Source organism: Silene latifolia, chromosome 3, assembly GCF_048544455.1.
Source record: "Silene latifolia isolate original U9 population chromosome 3, ASM4854445v1, whole genome shotgun sequence".
Taxonomy (NCBI): Eukaryota; Viridiplantae; Streptophyta; class Magnoliopsida; order Caryophyllales; family Caryophyllaceae; genus Silene; species Silene latifolia.
This window is the reverse complement of record NC_133528.1, coordinates 118,955,308-118,978,019: the sequence shown is the minus strand read 5'-3', so window position 1 is coordinate 118,978,019 and position 22,712 is coordinate 118,955,308. Positions and strand designations below refer to the sequence as shown.

Below are 22,712 nucleotides of genomic sequence, written 5' to 3'. Positions count from 1 at the left end.
TGACATAAGTCGAGTTCTAGAAATGATATTGCTGTAATTCCAAGTTGAGGTGATAGCTTGTCTTTTTACGATTCTAACGATAGGTCACACGCCCAAAATGACCAAGTAACGAGTGAGATACGACTGTTTTACGAAAACTGGACGGTGCTGAGAACTGCGCCGATACTCGACCGAGTAGTCCCTACTCGGCCGAGTATCTTTTATACTCGACCGAGTATTCCATATTTGGCCGAGTAATCCCTCTGTGATAATACTGTTTAGCGTCTGGAGTCGTGAACTCGGCCGAGTAGTCTCATACTCGACCGAGTAAGGTCTACTCGGCCGAGTATTCCCAATACTCGACCGAGTAATCCTTCTGCGACAATTGAGTTTGCTTCTGGAGTCGAAAACTCGACCGAGTAATATAGTTACTCAACCGAGTGACTTGTACTCGACCTAGTATGTTATGTACTCGACCGAGTACCTCATTGGGCGGCCACTTTGAGTCGGTGGCTATGTTCTTACTTTTGTTTTGAGTCGGTGGCTATGCTCTTACTTTTGTTTTGAGCCGGTGGCTATGTTTTTACATTATTTTGAGTCGTAGGGTATATACACATGTATGTTTTGAGTCTTAACGCATTCTTTTATATGTGAGACGGTCTTGATACGTAAGTTATCGGAAGTTATGACATGGAGAATGACGGCTTATGAGGGACATGTGTTGGGTAAGGAAGACATGTGTTAATGTGGTTGTGAAGGATAGTGGAAAAAGAAAAGGGAAGAATGATGAGCTAATCGAGGTAAAGAGCATGTTTTGTGAGATATAATGAGTGATATAGTCGTGTGTTGAGTAGTATAAAAGTAAGTGTATATGGGCAAGGGTGATGTAAGTGTAAAGAAGCATGAGAATGAAAGATTGAGATAAGGGATACGAATAGTGGGATATTTGGATGTGTAAGGATTTATGGAGGAAGACAGCTAGGATAGAGTTGCTTAAGGATATATGTAATGGAAGGTTGTTGTAAGAAGATAGGAAAGAGAGGTATACAGTGAACTTAAAGGAAGTTATGTCGCGATGTGGATTTGTAGATAGTGGCTAAGTTTGGGAAGTTGGAATATCAAAGGGGTGAGCCTAGTGTGTAATTCTTTGGACAAACGGTATGAAGTGAATTTTGGTTTCTAGAGATGCGAAAGGGAGATACGACTAATTGAAGAGTAACTGTTAGTGTGTGGACTTGATGGTGACAAGGGTGAGTGTGAAGCAAGATGAGAGATGATAAATGATAAGAAGAATGATAAGATATTGATATGAATTAATGGAATTAGAGTTGTGGAGCTATGGAAAATAAACAAATGACTAAAGAGTTAGGTAGAAAGAGAAAGGAGATGACTTATTAATTGGCATTATTGAGTAAAAGGAGGGAAAGAGGGATGGAAGTAAGTTGAGAGAACGTTGACCGGAGTTAAGGAGCATGAAGGTAGGAAATTGTGAAATGTACGATATCCCCACTAGAGGGTGTGAGTTAATGGTTATATAGGAGAGCAGGACGACGTGTTAGCCGTGAGTTTCGAGGTATTAAGGGAATAAGGAGCTTGTAGAGTGTTTGCACGATCTGAGATTTTGGTGGAGAGTTAGGTAGCGATATGATAAAGGATAGAATTCGGAATAATGTTGAGGTATGTTTTGTTGATGGATTGGATGTTCGTATTTGGGATGATAACCAAAGAGAGGAAACAGATTGTTATATTAAGAAGTGATAGTAAGAGAGTAGTCACATGAAGGATGTTGGTGTCATAGTAGTGTCACTAGTGGCTGAGGGTGATGTTACTTTAGGGAAGTTAGTTGTCCTAATGAGGTTTATTTTGTAGAGACCAGATAGATATGTATGGTTGTGAGAGAGTATAAGATGTGGTTATATGAGGCGGTTGTTAGTAGTTGAGTATTAATGGTATGGTTACATTTGACAGGGGGTGATGGTTATGCGAATGGGAGAATATGTTATGAGGGGTGTACGAGTTAAACTCGGGTGAGAGGTAACTTTTAACAGGTGGTAACTTACATGATCAGGATTGACTAGTTAGATGTGATTATGGGTCTATGATGTGTATAAATGTTTGTGTGAGGTTCTGACCTCACGAGAAGCGGTAGGGTGTGATAGTCATAAAGTTGTTATATGAATGTTTGTGATATATGTTGGGTACGACAATCTATTGGAATAAGGTTCAAAAGGTAATAATTTGATTGATCTGGCTTGGATAGTTAAAATCGTATGTGTATTGATGATACATATTTATTCCGTGAAAAGGTATGGATGATATGCAAGAGATTCTTGTATGTTTATTCCGTATAAAATGTTGTGTTATGGTCGAGCAAAGCAGTTTTGAGTAAGTTTTCTTGTCCGGAGAGTTATACTGAGTCAGTGTTTGTGGGAATTATATGTGGGCGTGATGTTTATCGATGTGGTTGTTGTGTCTCGGGTGGTGATCCGGGCACGGTACTTCGTGTTGTGATGCGGGCATTTTTGCGGCTATGCGGCTGTTGGTGGTGGTGTTGGGATGCCGTCACCGGTTGTGGTGGAGTATACGGGGTGGTTACGATTTGAGTTTCAAAGTACATACCATTATGCACATTTGTTGTTTTGTTCTTTGTTGTTTCTTGTGAGTTTTGGTTAGACATGTAGACCGTTGTTTGTTTGTTGATGTTTCTTACCGGTTTCAGTTTGGGAATGAGGGTAGAGTATGATATGAAAGAGAGTTGTATATGTTTTCGTTGTTGTCATGGTATAGTGATATTTTGTTGATGGGACACGGTTGGGATATGTTGTTACTGATAATTTTGATCTTGTTCTAGATGAGGCTTTGGTAGACATGTTAATGGCAAGTGATTTGTAGAACATGTGTGGTAATGATCTGATATATGTAGGTGGTTCATAATCCTTTGTTGAGACAGTGAGTGTAGGGTGTTGGGTAATTAGTGTCGTGTTAAGTTATGTATGAGTCTTGCGGTAATGAAAGAAAGGAACTTGAGGATCGAGTGTGAGTGTACGTAACAAGTGTGGATCGTGAGTTATGCTTTTGGCGATAAGAGTTTTATATAGTTTATATAGAGAGGTATGTCATGTCGCGGTAATGTGGAAGAGTTAGAGTGTTTGTTATGATCGGGATTGTGTGGTTTTGGTTAGGTGGAGTGCGAGAATGAGTCGAGGTATGAAAACTGTTTAAGTAAGAGAGCCTTGGATATAGGAATAGTAAGTGTTTAGATTATAGGCGGGTATCTTTCACATGTGGTGGTGATGAAGATAATGAGAGGTATAGCTAAGGATCTAGTATTAGTGAGTTACGAGGACGTAACATGTGTCTTAAGAGGAGTAGGATGCGGCAAAGAGCGTTTGAGGGTTGTGCATGTCGTAATATTATTGGACGTAGAGTGTTGGTGTAGCATAAGGAATGGATGGGTACATATAGTGGTTGATAGTGTTAAAAGGCCATGGCTGTGCTTGTAGTAGTTCGATGTTTAAGAGTGTGAGAATTTTTTTTCGATAGTGTTGATAAAAGTGGATGATGATATTTATGAGTTCCAGAGTTTTGGCAGCTGGATGATGATGTTGATGAGTGTGAGTAAACTTCGAGGACGATGTTCCTTTTTAAGGGTAGTAGAATGTAACATTCCGTTTTGATGGTTGATCTTCTATGTGGATTGTCTTGGTATTGAGTGCTATTGGGTGTTATGGAAGTGAGACAAGATTGGCAACATTATTTTGTGGCTATTCGATAATATTATGGAGTCAATATCGAGAGGATACGTTATCTAGTAAGCGTGGTTAGTGGAGCTGGTGTTAGGTGTCCATGTGTTATAGGTTGGGTTGGAACTTCGGGGACGAAGTTCTTCTTAAGGGAGGAAGATTGTAACACTACAGATTTTATAGGCTGGTACTCGACCGAGTATGGCCTACTCGGTCGAGTAAAGTGTGTTGGGTATTCTGTTTGGCTACTGCCCAGGAATACTCGGCCGAGTATGGGTAATACTCGATCGAGTAGATGATACTCGGCCGAGTATACTCTATACTCGACCGAGTATCCGGTCTGACGGGTAATATTTTCCGCGGTTGATTTAGAAAGGATTAGAGTTATATTGAGACGCATTTTACAGTTTCTAAAACATTTTACAAAACCTAAACTACACAACGTAACTCTAATCCTCTCCAAATCTCCCTCTCATTTGCGCGGATTGTTCGTGAGTCTAACGAATCTTGCCTTGCGTCGATTATGTCGGTAAGTCTCTGATTTCATGAGTCTCATTAAGTTGTCTTTTAGGGTTTTGCTCTAGTTATTGTTTTGGGTTAATTTGGGGGTTTAGAGTTTGGTCATTATATGTGTGTTGATTGTTGATTATAATTGTTGTAGGTGACGATGTGGTAATTGCTATGCATATTGTATGATTGATTAGAGCATATCGGATTGCGAAAAGGTAGGGTTTCTCTACTCAGTTATTGTTAATTGATTTAAGACTGTGCTTGTGTTGTAATTGTTATTATCTGCTGATCATCGGAGTATGGGTGATGTGATGACGGTGGTGATGTGGTTGTGTTGTGACGGTAGTGGTGTTGTGACAGCTGAGATGCTGTGGTGTTATGTGATTGTGGTGGAGTCACTTGCGGGAGTGGCTTCACACTCTAGTTCGCCCTCCGTGGAACCCGTCATGGGAGGGGATGTGCACATTAAGGGACAGGGATTGTTAGTCGCTCGTTGATGAGCTGGACTAGGTGGGGATGGGCTGCGGTCACCCACTGGCGGCGAGGATTACCTGTTGCGATGGGTAATCTGGCAGGGCTACACACTTCGGTGTGTAGTCGGTTACTGTGTGTGAAATCGATGATCACCGGTTGTATTGTTTGATGTCTTATATTGATTGAGTAGTACTGACCCCGTGTTGTTGTTTTGTAAAACCTGCGGTGATCCATTCGGGGATGGTGAGCAGATTGTGACAGGTGATACATTTATTGAGCTTGGGGCAGTTATGGGAGAGTCACCACACTGGATTAGATGACACCACCACGAGCCTTAGTTATTGTTTTGGTAGTTGTTGCCATTTGGATAATTCATTTATTAGATTTTGGAGACTATGTAACTTTTATAACTACCGTACATTAATAAATGTGTTTGGACTGTTGCTTTTGATATATACTAACCTCGGGCAACCGAGATGGTAACAACCTTTCATGCTGGGGTAGTCCTGGTAAGGTACCTTGGTATGAGGGGGTGTTACATATACGATCATCTCCTACCCCCTAAAAGAAACATGGTTACGTCCCCATAACCACACATACCTGATCAAAAAGAGAAGGGTAGCGTTCCTTCATAGCTTCCTCCGCCTCCCAGGTTGTTTCCTCAACGTTGTGGTTGGACCATAAAATCTTTAGCAACACTGTCTCCCCAGTTCTAGTCTTGTGAACCTTGCGATCTAGGATCTCTTTTGGCACTTCAAGGTAAGACAAAGATTCATCCAACTCAATGTTCTCAACCTCTAACATGTGAGAAGGGTCACTCACATACTTCCGTAGTTTAGACACATGAAACACATTATGTACACGATCTAGAGTTGGTGTCAAAGCTAACGGATAAGAAACCTCTCCCACACGATCCAGAATCTCATAAGGGTCAATGAACTTTTGGCTTAGCTTCCCTTTCTTACAAAATCGCATCACCTCACGCATAGGTGACACTTTCAAAAGAACCTTGTCCCCAACTTGGTACTCAATGTCCCAACGATGTAAGTCCGCATAACTCTTTTGTCGATCTTGTGCTGCTTTCATTTTTTGTCGAATCAACTTCACATGTTCAACCATATCTTGTACTATCTGTGGACCTAAAACCACTACCTCAACGCTATCATCCCAGCAAATCGGACTCTTGCATCTCCTCCCATAAAAAGCCTCAAACGGAGTCATCTCAATACTCGTATGGTAGTTGTTGTTGTAAGAAAACTCTATCAAATCCAACCTATCTTCCGAGCTACCACCAAAGTCCATCACATAAGCCCTTAACATGTCTTCCAAGGTCTTGATTGTTCTCTCTTTCTACCCATCTGTCGCAGGATGAAATGCAGTACTCATCTTCAAAGTAGTCCCCATCAATTTCGGCAACTCTTGCCAAAACCGAGAAATGAACCTCGCATGTCAGATCCTCGCATCTCGATCTGACACCATGTCTTTTGGCATTTCATGTAGCCTTACTACATTCTTCCTGTAACCATTTGCCAACTGCACCTTACTCCACGTATCTTTCATTGGAATAAAATGAGCTGACTTGGTCAAACGATCAACGATCACCTATATCATGTTATTACCTTGCTGGCTCCTCGGTAAACCCACGATGAAATCCATGGAGATAGATTCCCATTTCCACTCAGGTACCTCAAGAGACTGAATTTTACCTTGCGGTATTCGCTGTTCCCCCTTGACTCTCTGGCAAGTCAAACATCTAGCCACAAACGCGACTGTCTCCCTCTTCATATCTGGCCACCAAAACGTGTTCTTAAGATCTATATAAAGTTTTTCACCACCTGGATGCACTGAATACGGTGTAAAATGAGTTTCTGTCATGATTATCTTTTTTAACTTCTCATCCTTAGGTACACACCATCTCCCATCAAACGAACACTCCCATCAGAATGAATAGAGAACCGAGACACTGTCCCCTTCATTACTCCTGCTCTCCACTCCTGAATCTTAGGATCAAGAGCCTGTTTCCTGCGAATATCATCATAAAGTTCTGGTTTCACTGTCAAATCACCTCTAGCATCCCCCTTCTGGATCACATGTATCCCCATCTTGGCCACTTCATCTTTTAGCCTCATCAGTGACATAGCTGTGCATAGAGAATGCACACTCTTCCTACTCAACGCATCGGCCACCACATTAGCCATCTCTTCATGGTATATTATATCCATGTCATGGTCTCCTATGAGCTCCATCCACCTCCTATGTCTCATGTTCAACTCATTTTGAGTAAAAATGTACTTTAAACTCTTGTGATCAGAAAACACCTTAAAAGTCGCCCCATAAAGGTAGTGTCTCCAAATATTGAGAGCATACACAACTGCACCCAACTCTTGATCATGCGTCGGATAGTTCTCCTCATAATACTTCAATTGCCTAGAAGCATAGGCAATGACTTTCCCGTTTTGCATCAACACGCAACCCAACCCGTTCTTCGAAGCATTTGTATACACCTCAAAGTTCTCACTCCCTTCAGGTAAGGCTAAGACTAGAGTTGTGGTTAAACGCTCCTTTAATGTTCGGAGTGCCGTCTCACAACTTTCATCCCAACAAAACCTATTCTCTTTCCTCATTAACTCAGTCATAGGTCTAGCAATCTCGGAAAAGTCTTTCACGAACCGTCGATAGTACCCTGCCAAACCCAAGAAACTCCTGATCTCGGCCACATTCTTTTGTGCCTCCCAGTTAGACACAGCCTCAATCTTGCAAGGTTCCACAACTACACCCTCTTTAGAGATCACTTGGCCCAGAAAAGCCACTTTCTCTAACCAGAACTCACACTTAGACAACTTAGAATACAATTGGTTGTCACGGAGAGTTTGCAACACCAATCGTAAATGCTTCTCATGCTCCTCCTTAGTTTTGGAATAGACTAAGATATCATCTATAAACACCACTACAAACTGGTCTAGGTATTGGCTGAAAACTCTATTCATCATATCCATAAACACAGATGGCGCATTAGTCAACCCAAACGGCATCACCACATACTCATAGTGACCATACCTTGATCGAAAAGCTGTCTTTGGTATGTCTTCATCCCGAATCCTCACCTGATGGTACCCCGACCTAAGATCAAGGTGACACTTCAAGGTAACACCCCCGTACACCAAGGTGCCTTACCAAGACCACCTAGTTCATGGGAATGCCACCATCTCGGTTATCCGAGGTATAGTGATCAAAAGTGACCATCCAGAAACGTACTTTAAGTAAATAAGTTTAAAGTGATTACATCAAAACCAAAACTGAAAAGAATGAGACAACTGTTCCAAACCAAAAACCAACTAAATTAACCAAATGTTATGACACTACAGCGGAAGACTATTACTCGGACTCGTGGTGACTCCATCCCCAGCTAACCCGCGCGCATCCAAGCTATACCTGCTAAAAACTGCTGGCCGAATGGATCACCACAGTTTTCAAAACATTTAAACGGGGTCAGTTACTTCATAAAGAATATAAAACAATACAACAAACAGATACACAATCACAATCCTCCAACACTGTCACATCACCAATCATCTGACTACCCACTAAAGTGTGTAGTCCTGTCAGAATATCCATCACAATAGATATTCCACACCACTAGTGGGGCACCACAGCCGTTACCACCTAAGCCTCGCTCATCTCCATCGAGCGATAACCCATGTTCCTTAATGTGGACATCCCCTTGTGACGAGAACCACAAGGGGCGAATCAAGAGCTTGAAGCCACTCCCGCAAGTGACTCCACTTAGCCGAGGGCGCACCTCGCGAACCACAGACAAATCACAATCCAATCACAATACCAATATAAACAATGTCAACAATCAATTACGATATAATCAACATGCCAATTAACCAAACAACCATCTTATAATCATTTACACAATAACTGAGTAGGGAAACTCTACCTGGAATGAAATCACCAATATCAATCACAAGCAGCGGATCAAAAGCATTCCTCTACGAAATCACCTCCTATAAGCAAATAATGATACAATTACCATCTATAATCATCAACAAACCCAATAATCCCCAACTCACCCAATTAGGGTTTAAGCAATATTAATCAAATGACATAAAATGGTACAAAGGTCTTACCCACAATACGACGATCACAACGGTATAAAGAACTCCGAAATCCGACAACTCTAGCTCTTGGATTTGATAGCAATGCGAGAAGAGAAATCAACGTTGTTTGCTTTCTTTGTAAGAAGGTTTAGAATTTAGGTAAAAATTAAAAAGAACTGACGGAAATACTTTATATAACCTTTTCACGCGTTGCTATCAAACCCGGCTGAAAACTCGTATAACCCGACTTACTCGATCGAGTAACTAAGGTACTAGATCGAGTACCGCCTTTTCGACCGAGTAACTAAAGTACTCGATCGAGTACCGCCTACTCGATCGAGTTACCCCTATTCGATCGAGTACCCATCAGGCCAGACGTACTCCAGAATGAAAAACTTACTTACTCGACAGAGTACCCAACAACTCATAAATCTGAGGTATTACAATAGTGTCCGTCTACAATGAGAATTTGTTAATAGCTAACTTATTAGTACCTTTATCCCGTTGATTTGTTTATCTTTTTTTATTCTTTGTGATAGATATTTTAATCCTCTTCCTCTTCTATTTTTAATTACTAAAAGAATAGGTGAAGTTAAGATTTTTCCCGCTCAAATCACTCTGACATACAAACTGGGCCTAACACGTTATGTTATTTTCAAATGTTGGGCTTAAAACTTTTGATCTATACAAATATTGGGCCTAACATAATTCTTATTTGTCACACTATCTATAGAGAAATATATTTTACCAAAATATTTTGAACTACCATATATTTTCATTTTTCTGTCACTTAAAACTACACATTAAATACTGTAATCTCTATTGCTAAATCTATCTATACATTACAATCTAAAAAACCATGCATTTTAATTAAAAGTAAATAATTAATTGAGACGGAGGGGGTACTAACCAGACCAAATACCTAAGAGTGTTCGCTTGGATAGTATTTTTGTAATATTTGGTATTTTATATTAGGATAGGTTAGACACTTAGGGGGCGTTTGGTTAGAAAAAGGGAAAAGGAAAGAAAATCAGAAAGGGTAAGAAGGGGAAAGGTAAGGGATTACCTAACACTTAATGTAACGCCCCGAAAAACAAGCAGGCGGCTCAAAATAGCTCTTTTTATAAATAATAGACAGCAGCGGAATTATAGGGCGTCACCGCCGTATTCCCCCTTCCGGAGAATACAAGGCTTATACAATTAAAATAAATACACTTGTAAAAGTAAAACTAAAAACTCCATAACTATACATCTTATACGTTTTATCCTCTTGGTGAAATTCCTCACACTTGACCTTCCCCGATACTTGTACCTGAAAAAAATGAAAGTAACGGAATCAGCCAACCACATGCTGAGTATGACTCCAGTTCCCTCCACCGGTCTTAGGTCATATCTTTTATATCAATCAGAATTCTCCTTATTACCATATATCACCCAATACAATAACCTACCAGAATACAGTATTTCCTGCCATTAACCAACCCGGTAATCCAAAAACATTATATGACTGCCCTACCAACATGATATATATACATATATATATATACATATATATATATATATACATATATATATATATATATACATATATATATATATATATATATATATGACACTAATGCCAGTATACCATTACTGAAGAGATATAGACATTACCTTTTTTTCTCATGGGCCAATGCCCTGGAGCTAACGCTCCCTTTTTAATACGGGCCAATGCCCTGGAGCTAACGCTCCTTTTTTAATATGGGCCAACGCCCTGGAGCTAACACTCCCTTTTTAATATGGGCCAACACCCTGGAGCCAACGTCTATAGTACCAACGTTGCCCCTTTGTATGGAGCCAACGCTCCTACTGTGTACACAGTTTTTATTCCCCTATAATGTCATCTCAAACCAATAATCGTATCCCGAATGCTACAATTGGCCAATGATGCATTATAACGACAATACCCTTATTAGAGTCATAACTTTATAAGACGGTAAATAATATAACATATGAGAAGTATAACATTCATAAGATAAAATTAACAATAAAACTAATATATAACGGATTATTTCTAATCTCTTATTTCAAATGTAAACAATTACTTATATCGACGAAGGGTCCCGAATTCATACCTTAAATGGTATATATGACGGAGAATAAGGAGGAATATGGATACAAGATATTCTATAACTATCCCGATGAAAGCACAAGATCCCCTGCCTCCTCCCTTTTCTCTCGTTTTGCGCAGAATTTGTGATTTTTGTTTCATTATTATATATATATATATATATATATATATATATATATATATATATATATATATATATATATATATATATATATATATATTAGACGGTGGGTTTATAAAAAGATGACACCCAACTCCTTGTATGGAGTCACGTGTAATTCTCAAATTTTCCTTTTTTTTTTATATATATATATATACTTATTCAATATTGTACGCAGTAGGAAATAAATGGAATTCGTAAAGAGTTCTGACTCATATACTCTTAGTCGATTATTAAAGTAAGGCCTTTTCGGTTTATATAGAAAAATTATATGAGTAATATATAAAGGCCATGTTTGGTAAATAGCGGATTAATATTAGTAGAAGCAGATTTAGAAAGCATATTTGACTAGCAGAATGATTTAACAGGTTTGACTAGCAGATTTATTTAGCAGAATTGTTTTAGAGGTGTTTGGTAATTGACAGTTTTAGATTAGCAGATTATTTGGATTCTTTGTAAAATGACAAATAAGGATATAAACAAATTATTTATTAAATATATAAAAGGAAGGTTAGTAATTTTTAAGGGGCTAAAGAAGACAATTTTTTTCTTTTCTAATCCGCTAACCCAATATGCTAGTAGGAGCCTAGGTAGCACGGACACTTCTCCTAATCAGCTGTCCCGTGTCCGACACCGTGTCGGACACCGACACTCCTCGGACACACGCCGAAACGTGTCTGACACCTATAAAGCCGTGTCTAACTTTCTACATTTATTCAGGCACGTGTCTGACGCGTGTCCATGGTATTTGGGCCGTGTCCGACGCGTGTCCATAACATTTAGACATCATTTGAGGTGAATGATGTTCTTTAAATGAGAAATGAGTAGTCGAAAGAGATTGATTAGAAGATACGTTTAGATGGTAAATGAAAATAAGTTATAATCAAGGGCAAATTTTACCTTCACTTTTTTAAATTTACTATCCAATAATTTCATAAAAATAAAATCGAACGTTCATAATTATAAAATATATATTTATTTAATTTAAATAACGTGTCCCGTGTCCTAAATTTTATGGGATGCCGTGTCACGTGTCCGTGTCGTGCCCGTGTCCCGTGTCCGTGTCCGTTTTGGTGCTACCTAGGTAGGAGCAGCATATTGCAAAATAGCATATTTGACTCCAATATGCTATTTCAATATGTCATTAACCAAACGCTTTAAATAGCATATTCGTAAGTCAAACATGCTAAACCTCTCCAATATGCTGAAATTTGGCCAATATGTCATTTACCAGACAGAGCCAAAGTCTCTAATAGTCCTATTATTATTATATATATATATCTTAAAATTAATTTCATTCGGGGTATTACACTTAACTAGTTGTTTGGTTAAGTCAAGAAAGGGAAATAATGGTCCACTCACTCTCACTCCTACCACTAACACACACTGTCATAAACAAGCACTTATCTACTCAAAAATGGTTACAGCCACGTCTCCCCACCCCATTGCTAAGACCCCACTGAGTTGCCCTACCTGACATTGTCGCCCACTTGCCGTCGCCGCCCCACCCTACCCCAACACCACAACTGTCACTCTTCACCCTAAAAAAAAACCCTCCCATACCCTCGAAATCCCCTTCCCCACCCCTAGAAACATTAGGATCTTACAGTGTTCCGGCGGTCTAGGGCAGTGGGGTGGACAATGAGTTGCCGGCGATCTGGGGGTACATAGGAAGAAGATTGGTGAGTTATGGTTTGTTTTGGTGTGCGGGTGGTGGTTTAGGTAGGGTGACTGTGGTGGCGGTGTCGTGGTGGTGGTGGCGGTGACGTCGTCGTGGTTGGTCAGTAAGATGGTTGAAGGGTAACAAAGGTAATGAAATCTCATACCTTGGGGGGGAAGAGGGGTAAGGAATGAAATTTCATTCCTTTGTTTGTGTCAAATAAACACCAACAAATAAAATCAATAACTTTGTTTCCCTTTCCCTTTTTTATAAACCCAAACCCAACGCCCCTTGGTTGATCTTGGTTTACCTAAAATAGAAAGTGAGTAGTTTAGAATAAAAGAGGGAATAATAATAAAAATAAAAGAAGTGAGGTGAACTATAATGCAGTCGATTTTTTGTGCAATAGCATCTAATTTGAATTTATTATCTTGTATTGTAGGATGTTAGTAAAATTTCAATTTTTAGAATCTTTACCTATTGATAAACAAGGTTGAATCAATCATGTTGTTAATGAATAATGATACATAGAGTGTATATAACAATGTAGTGGATCTATTAAATGAGTTTAAAAAGATTCAACCGTAGTGTCATGGGATTTTCCTTTCCTTTACCTTAACTATTATGGCCATGTTCTTTTTAGATTTAATTTTAGCTTATTTTAGTTCAGGTCAACTTTAATAAGTTCAATTTAGCTCATCTTTTCATAAATTAACTCTTACTTTAATTCAGCTCAGCTCCGCTTCAAAATTCAATTTAATTAAGCTCTTTTTATCGGAAAAAACATGGCCTAAATATTGTACTCATAACCCGCATTAATGAATTCTAAAGATCGCAATACATTAGTATTAGAGAATATATCATAATTATAATATATTCTCTAATAATTAGGTTAGTGTTTATTTTATTGTCTTTGTTAATTTGTTTCTTATGAAAATTCTAATATACTTCCTCCATTCTTGAATGATCTACCCATTTTCCTATTTGGGCCATTTCACAATGATCTACCCATTTCTATTCTTTCTACTTATGGAACAAAAAAATGACCAAAGTATCCTTATGACCCTTCATTATTTACAAAAAATGCCACAATTAACACACCTAACTATTTCCCTAATTATAATCAACCTAACCTATATTACTAATGACTCCCTCCTTATTTTCCCTGATTTCCCTCGTTATTTCCCATATACCCCATTTTCCTCCCTCTCTCTACCCTCATTTATTCAAACCTACTCTCTCCCTCTCTCTAGAAACTTCCTGAGAAACCCTAAAAATTCCTACTGCTTTTTCCGCCGTTTGTCATCATCCTTATCTCTTCCTTCCTTCCTTATCTCTACCTTCCTTCCTTCTCTTAATGTCGAAAAATAATCCTAAATCAGAGCCTTCCTATCATTCATCACTTGATCATTTGCTATTTGTACCGGGGTTGGTCATGTTGCCCCGATACGTATTCGGATATGGTTCATCGCTAGATTCCGACAATGATGACGACACGGAGGCTACCTCGGCGTTATACCCGGCGTCAAATACCGTCGTTCTGATTCTATACTGTGGATCTCACTATTTCTGGTGAGAAATTGTTGGATTGTGATAAATATATTGATGCATGTGTCGAAGAGAAGGAGATTACTCCGAATGTCATAGATCCGTGATTTGTCACCTACATCTGTAAAGTTTAACCGGTATTGTACCAACTTTTTAGAAAAAAAGAGGAAGAAAGATCAAAAGAGAGGTATGAACTGTTAGATCACTTGATAAACTCGCATTTACTGAATTTTTTTCATTAAATTTTTTGTCTTTTATTGTGCGATTGACTTATTCTCATTGTAATCGATCTTTGCGGTTGAGGAACTGTATGATTTTGATCTTGATAAGTGAAATCTGCTTGCCAAATCGGTGATTTGTCACCAATGACGAAGAAATTCAATGCTTTTTATGCGAGACAGTTGGAAAGGATGAATAAAAATTGCTAAAAAGGGAGGTTTTGTTCTAATACCCTTCCTTTATTCGTTTAATTTATGTTTTACCGATTTAGATTTTGTTGGTGTTTCTTTGATTTTCATTAGTTGAACTGTGACTCTCTGGTTATCTGTTGAACTGTCACTCCACAGTTTCTCTTGCTTTTTCGTGTTTTGATGGAGAATTTGTCAATTTTAGGGTTAAAATGGTTATCTGTTGAACTGTCACTCATCACCGGTTTATCTTTGCTTTTTCGTGTTTTGATGGAGAATTTGTCAATTTTAGGGTTAAAATGGTTATCTCGTTGAATCTGTCACTCATCTTTGGTTTCTTTTTTGTTTTTACGTGTTTTGATGGAGAATTTGTCAATTTTAGGGTTAAAATGGTCATCTGTTGAACTCGCGATCCAACAGTTTACTATTGTTTCTGTGTTTTGATGGAGAATTTGTCAATTTTAGGGTTAAAATGGTTATCTGTTGAACTGTCACTCACTCAGTTTCTTTCATTGCTTCGTGTTTTGATGGAGAATTTGTCAATTTTAGGGTTAAAATGGTTATCTTGTTGAACTCGTCACTCACCGTTTATCATTGTTTTTGTGTTTTGATGGAGAATTTGTCAATTTTAGGGTTAAAATGGTCATCTCGTTGAATCGTCATCGACCATCAAGTTTATCTTTGTTTTTGTGTTTTGATGGAGAATTTGTCAATTTTAGGGTTAAAATGTTCATCTGTTGAATCGTCACTCACTCAGTTTATCATTTCTTCTTTGGTTATTGTTGTTCTTTGGCTTCCATATTCTCGCTTTTACAATGATCTACCCATTTCCTAACATGGCCCAATCCACTATGATCTAGTCATTGTCTAAGTTCTTTGTAAGACTCTACCTCAATGAAGGTCTTCACTTGACCGAGAGGTTGTCTTTGTGTTGGTGTACAACGATTAATGACAATACTCAAAGAAACCTAAAATAAGTGCTCCATGTTGTTGCTAGTAATGGCACCATTATTTGTAGCCATGTCGAGGTAACTTATTCTTAGGTTTATGACCCATATCTCTTTGCCACCAAGAGGCATTACATGTTGAGTTACTTGGTTTTTTTTTATTTCTGAGTTTCCATGTTATGTCTCCTCTTGAAGAGGCATTTATATGTGGTCAAAGTTACTCAATGAGGAAAAGTTGCTTGCTGAGAGTAACAATGCATTAAGCATAAAAACTTGAAATTTCATTCATAGTCCATTACAAAATGAGTGCTTACATGGTTCATTCATAGTCCATTACAAAATGAGTGCTTACATGGTTCATTCATAGTCCATTACAAAATGTCATTCTTAGGTTCTTATGTTTGCCTTGATAAACTTTCATGCTTAAGACTTTCTTGATGCAAGTTTATCAATCAAACAACCACCTAACTTGTTCAAAAGGGGACTTGTATGCCTAGGTCCAACATTAATTGATCTAGTTCACCTATCAATCCACATGTAATTAAAAATTGAATACATTCTTTCACCAAGTCTTCATCAACTGTTAAATCTCTAGGAAGTGTCCCTTGTCTTCTTTGTGCAGCCTTTGCCAAATGTGGAAGTGGATAGTTATTGTGCCCTCTTTTTTTCATAATTTCCACCATACAAGCTTGTAAACTTAAGAACACATTATCTAGTGTTTCAACTGCTTCGATTCATATGCTTCATTACCTTCTTCACCAACTCTTCAACTGTCTTTGCTGGATTTTCGTCTTGTAATGATTGAATTGATCTAAAAAAACCTAGATCTAAGATGTTCAAATCGTGGTGATTGAGCTGGTTGTTGTGTTAATTTGATGTTAAACCCATCTCAAGTTGCTTGCCTCCAAGAAATCTTTGTCTTTCCCATTTATATGAGGCTTGGCATTATCTTCTTTGAATATGAATTTCCTTTGATGCGATCTTTGGCCATTTTTGTTTAATGGTCGGGTATCACACATTGATCAAAGCTTGTTTTGTGACTGCCTTTGTGATAGATTCAATTGGTTTTGTGACAATTGTACCAAACCACCCTATTCTTGCTCTTTCTCTTAGCTGGTTCTTGGTAAGTGAAAGGCCATATACCAAGCTTTCCATCAAACAATACTTCTCCATTCTCTTTGTATGTTGGTCTTGAAACGGCTGCTAGGAACATGATCTTTGTTATGTACCGTTTGCTTTTACAACTTCTGTAAGGTAGTGCTTCATTGCTGCCAATGTAGTACCTACATTTTGGATTGGTCATATAAAACCATTTTTCATCAATGTGAATGATGCGACTCATATCCTTGAACATTATACACCTCAATAGCCTATCAAAGACTAATTTGCCCATCACAAAATGCAACCTAATGTGCTTGTGGTCTTCACTCAATCTTTGGATGTATTGAACTTGTGTGAGACTTAATGAGTCCTTCTTTTACCCATCTATGACAGGTAGATGGTGAATGCCCAATTGCCTTCCCCAACCTCTTCAAAGTTGTTCTCTTTTCTACATCAAGTGCCACTATGGCCTCTATTGGACAAGGTTTTCTGGTTTTCCCCTTCTTTCCCTTTATTTTACTCCTCACATTGATGGCCACTTCACTCCTCTCTGTTTTTTTTGTCTTGACCATATAGTAAAAACAGATTTCCTTGTGACATTGAACTTATTTGCCACTTCATTCATCTTCCCATGTGCAGGTTTACCATTTTTGCAACTCTCAAACAACAAGCAGACGATTCTATGCCTTTGATCGTCAGTCAGATTTGGTTTTTTCATAGCCCAAATATAGTTGGTGTAATTTTACTGAATTTTTTTTTGTAATGCTTGTAATTTTCTGAGAAGTTTAAGAGTAGTTTGTGTAATTTTATTTGAGAACCATTGGTTATGTAATCCTATTATAGCTGGTGAAACATCACTTGAGGTCTTGGTAATCACATCTTTGAAGTGATGTAATTTGGTGGGAGATTTAAAAGTTCATCCAAATTTTCATTTCCCTCCCATTTTTCCCACTGTTTTACACCAACTTGCACTCACATGAAAAACCGGGTACAATTAAGAAATTGGGGGGAAGTTTATGCCTTACCCCACCAATTATCAATTGTACTTTATTTGTTAATTAAGCTGCCAAATTGCAACTAATCTACTTCCCTTGGTTGTTGAGCCAAAAGTAAATGGGTAGATCATTGTAGAATGGAGGAAGTACAACAGACGTACCATGTTATCAATGAAAAACCTCTTATAATTTGTGAAAGTTGTTGAGAGCTCCAACAATTTTTATCATGGATCATATATTATTTCAGGTTAACTTACATATCAAAAATATTATAAATTTATATACTCCGTACTGTATTTGATGAAGTAAAGCATAAATTATTGTTTAAAATATATACGTCCGTCTTAAACAAAGAAATATTAAATATAGATGACATAAAAAGTAGAATGCCTAGTTAGTGACAAATTCTCATCACAACCATCTATATAGGTAATATTTAACACAAATTTCTCACAAGCTTGTGACGGGTCAAATAAAACCCACATGAATAAAGACAAGTCATCTGTGATTTCTTATGCATTCTACTTTTTGTGTTATCTACCCATGTGGGTAATACTTAACACATCACAAGTTTATGATTAATATATCCATCACAAGTGAGACCTATTTAATATTTAATCTGATATTTTTATCTAACAATAGGTCTTGGTATAGACGGGTGGGGCGAACAGACGGGTAAAGACCTCTAATAAAATGGGTAGGGGGGACAAGGTGGGGCATCCCCCATGTGCTTCCCACTTTATGGCAAATGGGTATTTTGTGAGGGGAAATGGTATCCGTCTATATGTATAGACGGATAGTATCCGTCTATAATGAGAATTTGTGTTTATCTAAAACAGATATAACTGTATGAAGGAAGAAGACCTAGCTAGCAAACAAATTATGCAAATGCAAAAAGAAAAAGTGGAGATGGTGTCGTATCAATGGAAAGATGAGGTGGCGACAAAGAAAGGTCCACCAAAGTGGGGGAGAAAGGTGGGCGGATGTGTGTAAATAGCATCATCCAACGATACCCAACAAACTGCTACCAATAATGGATGACCTCTTATCACTTATTTGTTTTTATTTTAGGAAGCTCTTCCCATCTTTCTAAAACTAGTCTTCATTTCTTTATTTGATTTTACTTCGAACACTGTGTACCCTTTAGATATTATTAGTCCTACCAATAAGGCAACAATCATTTATCACTACTACTGTTTCAGATTTTTACGCATTTTTTTTTTTTTTTACTAATTTAGTACTATTACTCTCTTTTCTTTTCCATCTTGTGCTCATGATTATGATTATTGATTTTAGTTCCCTTTAAAGCACAGGGTAGGATTCACCATTAGGATAGAATTTTCTTAAAAACAAATTCCCATTTAAAACCCAATAATTCTTCAACAATAAGACTAAAGAACAATTAAGGAAAGATTAAAGTAAATAAATGTGATTAAGGTAAATGATTCCAAATTAATCCTCTAATAAAGTATATCCTCCCTAATGGGAAATAAGGGGTATTTATACTAATATAAGAATTATAGGCTAATTAGATATTTTGAAGCTTGGAAGGCAAGGTAATCGTCTAAGGGAGCCTCCCGGATTGGACTTGCTCTTGATGATCCCTGGCATGGAATCTGCCCGGATCCTCCAGGAGCTCGCCCGGATCACCTAAATTCGATCGGGTCTGTAACACCCCCAACAAGACATTCCCAATTAAACAAAACTGTTACCATCTCAGTTTCCTGAGACAATGAATATCAAATAAAACAAAACCAAGTACTTTATTAAATAGAAACCGTAACTTGCCTAAAGATTACAACTCCAACCTGTATAAAATGTTTAGGCCAAGTATCATAACTAAAACTGTTTGAAAAAGTGTTAAACTAGGTGAGACTGATCTAATCCATGTGACTCGTCATCCAGCGCAACTCCACACACAGCAATAACAGCAACCAAACTTCAAGCATCTAAACCTCTTTTATTGACTGCTCCCCCATTCAAGCGGAAATCATTGAATGGATCGACACAGGCCACCCCGGAAATAGGTGATAATTTACACATGACACAACAAGGTCAACTTACGCAAAATATGAATACTGTGACAAGATAAATAACTCAAATGAAACTGCCACAATTATAATTCCACTTGTACTGAAAATAAGCATGAATCGCAATACGACAATCAAATGGCGCGCAACCCATCCGTGACTTCTCACAACCACGTCACACGCATCTCACACCACCACCATACTCGTCATTTCATTTCATAAGTCATCAAGACCACGACGCTTCTACTTCCCTGTGCCTGGCCTACTAATTCTTCAGGTCCATAACCGCAGCTGTGCCTGGCCTACCAATATCATCTCAGGTCCGCAACCGCAGCTGGGCCTGGCTTACTAATTCTCATAGGGATGTTTCCCCGCAGGCAACCAACACAATATCACATGCCAATATGCTCAAATAAACTTATAAAGCAACATAACCAACTCTAACAATCCAGAGATACGATAAAAGGTCAGCATAAGATGGTCTCAACATTTATGCTACACAATATTTCAGTATAAGATCGTCGTATTTTTAATTCATATGGTTTTTCTCAGTACCGCAACCACAACTTATATAAAATGCACTTAATAGGACTATTCAATATTTAACATAAGTGAGTAGGATGACATCTTACCTTACCAAAACCGCTGCAACAAAAGCTCACAATTTAAAAGGCTCCTATACGAACTCCGCGCATATTATAATTAACCAGAATAAAATAAATATCGCTGCAACTAAATTACGCAACCTAACTAAGCTCTACACGCGACCAAGGTCGCGCCTAGGCCACGGTCAGGCCATGACAGCCACGACCAACCTCACTTGAGCCATTACCCGGCTTCGCTAGGTCGCGTCTCAAATAGGGCAGACCACGGCTAGGTCGTGACCCTAAGTCTCGGTCACAAAAACACCCCAAACCCTTGGTCCATCTCACACCCAATATTTTATAGTTAAATCGTCAACATAAGACCGTCTTGACAATCCCATCATAAAAATCATAATTAAAATATCATCTAACAACCTAAGGTTTGAGATAAATTGTAGAAATCGCTAGGAATTATGATAAAATGAATTAGGAAAAACATAGTATTATACTTGCGATTAAAGGGATGAAAAATTGACGGGAAAACGTCTTGAAAAATCGTGCCCTAGCTCCGCCGTTTGTCTCCCCTTCACTCGGTATTCTCCTCTATATTTCTGTCTTAGATTTCCCTTTTTGTTTTAGTTTAGGAGTAGGAAATGTTATGTTTGTAGTGTAAGGTTGAGGTTTATATATCCCGAGTCTAACTAATGCAACTTAAGTGAATCTCGAGTCGAACTAAAACCAGCCCATCGTTCCCGTCTCATAATATATACAATAAATTATACGTAAACTAAAGAAAATATTAAATAAAATTAATACAAAAATAATATAAAAAAATATACGGGGTATTACAGGGTCCCTTGTCAGCCCGCTTGGTTTCGGCTGTTTTGACCTTCTTTTTCTTTTACTGCCCCAGAATCCGTGTGGATTCTTCTAGGTAGGGGGAACTTGGTCCAACTTACCTTTAAGACTTGATATGAGTCTTTGGTTTCCGTCTTCATGCTTGGTCATTATTATTACCGTCAATTAGGCTCCTAAATGTTTCGTTTAAGCATGATTTCTGCCCATTTTGCTTTCTTTCCTACTAAAATCCAATAGAAAAGTAAATAGGAAGCGAAAGACGCCGAAATTACCCTAATAAGTGCAAGAAAGCATGCAAAACGAGGTCCAATTAGGGGTTAAAAGTGCGCTTTTTACGACCACATCAGCAACTCTCGTCTCCATGTGATTCGACCCATACTTCCCTAACAACATTATTTGTTGTTACCTAGCATAAGATATTTATCTTTGATTTGGGTGTGCGATTAGCCCTATCAAATTTTAGCGCCGTTACCAGGGAGGACGATTTTGGTTGCTATTAGTTGTTGAGTTTTATCTTGTTTTATTTTGTCTTAAGGAACACTTGTTCCTTAGGACCGTTCTTACCTTCCTATTGTATTTTGTTTCTTATGCGCAGGTTTTCTCATTTAGGTGAACTAATTCCAGGTGATCCGGAGCCCGAGAGAATTTTCCATCGTAGACTCAACTATTCCAAGGAGCTTTCTCAAGCTTCTAGTTCCGATAGTTTGGCTTGCAGTCGTGCCAATTATCAAGCCGTTGAAGAGGTGGAATCTACCACTCTTTCTCCACCATCATCTCCACCACTGACAAAGAAAATGGTGAAATTGTCCGACCATTCCAATCCCACCAAGGCAACATTTCCTAGGGGTATTGTTAATCCCCATCTTGAAGCCACTAATTTTGAGATCAAGCCGACCTTCATAAACCTCTTTGAGAAAAGCCAATTTGGTGAGAGTCCAAATGAAGATCCTAATTTGTACATTCAAAATTTCAGTGATTATTGCTCTATGGTTAGCTAAGAAGGGATCACGCGAGTGAAAATACGGGAGATGTTATTCCCGTTTTCATTGAGAGATAAGGCTAAGTTGTAGATCAATAGCCTTGAAAAAGTTGCTTTGGGGATTAAAATTTTTGAAAGTTTGGTTCTCATATTTACCCAATGTACTTTCCTCCACAAAAGACCGCTTTATTGAGGAGTCAAATCACTAGTTTCCGCTAAAGAGCAGATGAGAGCTTATTCAAAGCATGAGAGAGGTACAAAGAGTTTCAAAGAGAGTCCCCTCATCATGGGATGTATCTTTGGTTCCTTTCTATTACATTCTACAGTGGGTGTTGTGCCGAGTCCCGCCGCATCTTGGAATCCGCAAATAATGAAAGGTTTGATCAAATTGATAAGGATGTTGCACACGCCACTATTGAGTCTATGACGGTTCATGACTCACAATATGTTAACTCTCGTGGTGTCATCCCTTTGAAAGCTAAGGAAGAGGATCCCAATATTTCACTTCTCCAAGCTCAAGT

General features: G+C 38.3%; 1 non-coding gene across 1 annotated transcript; it reads right to left on the bottom strand.

Moving 5' to 3' along the window:
• Positions 1-22,379: 22,379 nt before the first annotated feature.
• Positions 22,380-22,484, bottom strand: LOC141650253 (small nucleolar RNA R71). The gene has a single exon (XR_012546296.1). It is a non-coding gene; the product is annotated as a small nucleolar RNA R71 (small nucleolar RNA).
• Between the last annotated feature and the right edge of the window lie 228 nt (positions 22,485-22,712).